The following is a 5,203-nucleotide window of genomic DNA, read 5'->3' as shown; positions in this document are numbered from 1 at the left end:
CCCCCACCCCAAAAAGGCACACACCCGACCCGGATGCGTTGTAAAAATAATACAACGGTGCTGACATCGCAGATGATGCCAGACCCAAGGATGGGTGAACCGAAAATGCCATTTTGGGGTGCCCCATGGCCCTAGGTCAGCTCAACAGTTTCCTCTGCCTTTGGGGACAAAAGGAACGGACGTAAAGCTAGAGAATCTGCCCTTTGAGCGACAGTGGGACCCCAGAAGTGCACTTAGGTGTCTGCAAGGATAGGGGCCCCACAAATAGGTCTGCCAAGAGCCCTGAACTTGGGTAAAAGAGACCCAATGAGTTGAGAACTTTTCTTGGTTCGGAACTGACTACCCCTGAATAAATGTCACCCCATTTACGCTATCCCTGCAGGACCCTCCTGTGGGTTCTGATTCGGGGCGCTTGCATTTCTGTGGGGCCAAGCGCGTTTGGACAGCTTTTTGCAGCGGTCTGTGCTTACGCCCTGCGTCGTCGGAAAGGTGGACCTGGTGCTGTAAAAGAAGTTGAATTTGGTTTGCCGTTTGGGGGTAGACCGTCAGAGGGGAAAAGGAATCTTTGGGTTACTTCAGGACCTTCACAGCTCTCCGCCCAAACTGACGTTTGTGGACTGCGGCTTTGGAAATTGGAGTGTTGAGAGTTGTTGATTTTATTCCTTTTAATACTAGTAAAGCAATGTAAATCTCTGGGAAGAGAGAACTATTAGCATTCTGATTGGTTCTCTTTGGACCTTTCTGCACGTGAAATGTCAGGTTCTGTGCATTGGTTATTGAATTTTGAATTTTTGATACATGCATTTAACTTCAAATGTTTTAAAGAAAAACAGTTTGTGAAATGGGAGGTTTTGTCACATGGGTTATTCTCGTCTAATTTCAAATAATTAATTTGTATCTTTGGTCTAGAACATTAAAAGAGCAACAAAAGGCATAATTTCAATGTTAGGGGAGCTCTAGAAAGGTGATTTTAAAAATGATTGGTGAAATTCTGTCGCTGTTAGTCTTTATTGTTGTTATTAAATATTAAGATTTATTTGGGAGTTTCCTTTTATTTTCTGGCAGATAACTATGAGAAGAAATAGATAATCTCACTATCTTGAACATTTTCAGTACAATATTTCAGCTAGCTTTAATGATTTGGGCAGTGAAGATAATTGCCTGGTTTAAGACATGCATTTAACCTAAATAGCATTTGAAAATACAAGGTTCAATGTTCTTGCTTCTCGCTTATTTGGAAAATTTGTGATTTTCTTCAAATTAATTGATCACATTTTTTTGGTCGGCAATCAAAAGAGTTTAATACCCAAAGGTAGGTACACATTCTCTACAGGTTTATTATACAAATGTGTGTTAATTTTCACTCTGAAAAGCCAACATTGTTAGGTTGGTTTTTTTAATCAACCTATAGGTCAGGCTGAGGAAAACTGAAGTTTTTTCCTGCTTGATTAGTCTAATGTCTGTTTCTTTGTGCCACATCTTTTTGTTGGTAATAGTTTGTCGAAGGCATGAAGATCATAGAATTAAAGATAAAGTAGTCTTTATTCTCTTCAAAATGTGTGTGCAGTGTTAGTAAAAGAACTCAAGAAATCTAGAGACCAGTTTTTGTTTTTGGGGAGTATAAGCAAGTTTTAAGGAGAAAGGGAGTTTTGCTTTTCTAAAATGTTTTCATTAACACAGGAATTTTGGTGTTTATTAATATATCTCGTTCCCCTTTATCTTTCATGTTACAATGAAACAAGCTTAATTTAATAAGTATTTGTTTTAAAATAAATTCAAATAGCTGAGTACTAGACTAGGCTTTTTATTGACCAAGTTTAGGTAATTAACTTAAGGATAAAAGTCTTTATAAGTCCACAGATTTTCTAGTGGGTTTTCAAAGTTGAAATTCAAGTCTAACTTTGAAATTCTATTTACTACTATAAACTTTTTTTGTATTTAGAGGCATTTCTTTGAGCTAGTATTCACGCTAACCAGGTTGCTTTCTAAGGCTACTCTGTACTACAGCTAAGGAAAGATGCCTTTCACCCCTTCTTGTCTGAGAAAAGTTCCATACTTACAGCTTATCCAGAAGTTAACTTGTTTCCATAGTGAAATTTCACTAAATAGACAATTTATCATTGCGTTCTTTTAGAAAAAGCATGATTAGTCTCATCTGCCTTTTAGATATGTTTATAAAGTAGGGAAGAAGCTGGTATATGGTGGCAGAATTTTTATATGTAGCGATCCTGATCTGAGCTTGAAATTCACAATTTATGGGTACAAATGATATTGAAATTGTATTCTGCCTGGAAATTTCATTGGTTGCGTCTGCACTGAAGAGCTAAGAACTCAGTCCCAGGTGACAGTCACTTTCCAGAAAAGCAGGGCACTATCCAACTCAAATCTCTTTAGAGCCCCTCAACATAAATGTTTGAGACTGAGAACAAGAAATGTAGAAGGCAGATATTTTCAAGCACTGAGGGGAATTGTAGGGACTGTAGGGCTGGCCTTTTCATCACAATCTTATTGGCCTTGTTGCTGCCTTGAGGTTTCTCCTGAGGGGCGAAGGCTTAGTTCCTAGAGAGGTAAAATCCCTAAGCAAGAGCTGCAGCCCTTTCTTTGCTTCAACTTCACCAGATCTCTAGACTCTGAGCACCAGTGAGGGTGTCACTGCCCTCCCTGCCCCGCCCAACTCTATGCAGACAGTATTGTACCCTCCCTCACGGAGCTGAATCTATACTGTTCAGACTGGAAGGAGTTGCCCGCTTCTTCACCTAAAATTTTTTGGGTAGTGAGGGCGTACCAACAGGTCCTAAATCCCCTTCCTGACAACTTGGGTGTGGGGTAAGGGGATGAAGACAGGCAGAAGAGACGGCACTAAAAGGATCGGACCTGCTCAGTAGGGGCAATTACCCCCTAACTAAGGTAAAGTTCTGTACAGGGCAGAAAGCCTGGGTTTCTACCTCTCACAGCAGCGGGGCCTGCCTGTTAGAAAGCCACTTCAGGGACTAGTGGACATGGGTGGTCCCATTCACTAGATAACTGGTTCACTCTTGGTGGCAAGATACTTTGCCTTTCCCCCGTTTCTTCCTCGTTATTGGGAAGTCACTATGGTTGGCTCAAGTAGCTAAATAGAATGAGGCCCTATATTAAAGAAAAGGAAGCCAGGAATACTTAGCCAGCAGATTTGCCTAGGAGGTGCAGGCATAGTCTAGGGTTCTTGGAGGGCCCCAACATTGCGGAGGCTTATGCACTGGATTGCCCAGTTTCCTGATCTTTAATCCTCCCTTTGCTCCTCTCTTTTCCAAGAAGCAGGACAACCAGGTGCTCAGCTTTCTCTGAGCCTATAAAGGAGGGGAGGCAGGTCTTACTTTGTACGGAGGGAACGTTAATGGAAATGGAAGCTACATATGGGATAGGCACATCCCTCGCAGGATGGAGACAACAATCAGTGCTTGAGAAAGCCAAGGGAAGGACTTCATGGTCTGTATCCTCCCAGCTCTGCACAAGGTGATAGGGAGAGGGTAAGTAGCATTGGCAAGGGGGTCCCCAGAAGAAAGGTGACTTTTCCACAGCTGTCAGGGCTGCAGACTGCTGCAAGGGAGTATGAGCATTTGCTGTCTTATTTTGAAGAATGAAAATAAGCCCAGCATTATACATCAAATTTAGGAATAGAGAAATCCATTCTTTCTGAGCCCCTCTTTACTCCTGAGCCCCTCCTGTGCCCAGGAGTTCCTTTTCACTGTCCCTGTCACTGTCCTAAGACGCATTCGTTAATTAATAGTTGGTAATCTAGCTATCTGCCTAAAAACCAGCAATCTCTTAACATTTTACGGTGGGATTGGGGGCTCTTCATTGACACATTAGAATTCTTGGAGGAAGGGCTAAAGGGGTGAACAAACCTGCTCTAATGAATCCCGTAAGGATTTGCGTTTCCCAGGAAATTCCTGACATTTTTAGCTCATGATTTTCCTAAAGCCTGCTTGATTTTCTCCAGTCTGGGTCCTTCCAGAGATGAAGGGTGGGCTAGGGGCCGAATGCTCGGCAAGGCCTTGGTTCTTCCGCAGAGCTGGCCGGCAACTCAGGCTGTGCTCAGTCCTGAGCAGGGTGCCCCCCTTACCCAAATCTCGGGAGGAGGAGGGGGAGGCAGGCGGGCAGTCGTGGTCCCAAGGGGACTGGTTGCAGGTTTTTGGACGAGTGTAGAAATTCTTTTTGATCGCTGTTTGGGGGAAGGGCAGAGCCACTGGGAAGAGGCACTGCGGGCACCCCGGCCCTGGTGCGTCTGCCGTCCTCCCCTCGGCTCCCCCCGCCGGTGAGTGCGCCTTGCCCGCCCGCTCGGCTGTGCGGGGCTGCGGTTGGGGGGAGGGGGGAGCGGGATCATCTGAGGCCAGCGCCGCTCTGCTGTGAGCGGGGAGAGGGAGCGGCGGGAGCGAGGGGGAGGGAAGGGCTAGGTGTCTGCTACTCTGCGCCGCTGCTGGCGCCCGGTCCTCATCCCAGGCAGCCCCCTCTGCAGCTGAGGGTTACCGCCTCGCCACCTCTCCTCTTCCTCTCAAGCCTCCCTCTGCGGCCAGGCCTCTGCGGTAGGAGACAGCCCAGCCAGGCAGCGGGCGGGCTTGTCTGGGTTTGGGTCTGGGTTTGGCTGGAGCCGCAGGGTAGGGTGGCCGTGACTCGGTGTCCCCTCTGCAGCAGACTTGACTGTGCTGCGCAGGCCCTTCCCCCGTCTCTCTTTGGGGTCACCGGAAAGCAGAGTCCAGGCCTGTTCTCTGTCGGCTTAGTATATGGCCGTCCTCTCTTCACCCCTTTACCCCCAATTCTCCGACCAAAGCCAAAGCCACTCAGGGTCTGACCTACAGGGACTGCCACAGTGATGGTGGTGGTGGCGGCGGCGGCGGCTGCGACGCGGCACGGCGCCTCACTCCTCCCCCTCCCCAGCCAGGGGAGTCGGTGAGGGCCAGTGGGTGGGCGCCGCCTGGTGGGCGGGCGGGAAGGCTGGCTGACTGGGGGGGTAGCTATCGGGGAAGGGGCGCGGGTCACGTGCCGGTGGGCGGGTGGGCGCGTACAGTAGGGTGCCTTGCTACTGTACTGGGGAGTCAGTGCCCTGTTACCGGGTCTCGTCTGTCTCGTCTCTCCCGCAGATCTCGCGAGAGTGGCTGACTGGCTGTGGGGGTTGCGGCGGCAGCAGGCGGAGCCGGGGAGGGAAAGCAGCGGCGGCTGAGGCGAC

The sequence above is a fragment of the Echinops telfairi genome, unplaced genomic scaffold (genome assembly GCF_000313985.2).
Source record: "Echinops telfairi isolate 266 unplaced genomic scaffold, ASM31398v2 ScPeMD7_7469;HRSCAF=8507_0, whole genome shotgun sequence".
NCBI lineage: Eukaryota > Metazoa > Chordata > Mammalia > Afrosoricida > Tenrecidae > Echinops > Echinops telfairi.
Note: the sequence above shows the minus strand (reverse complement) of the source record.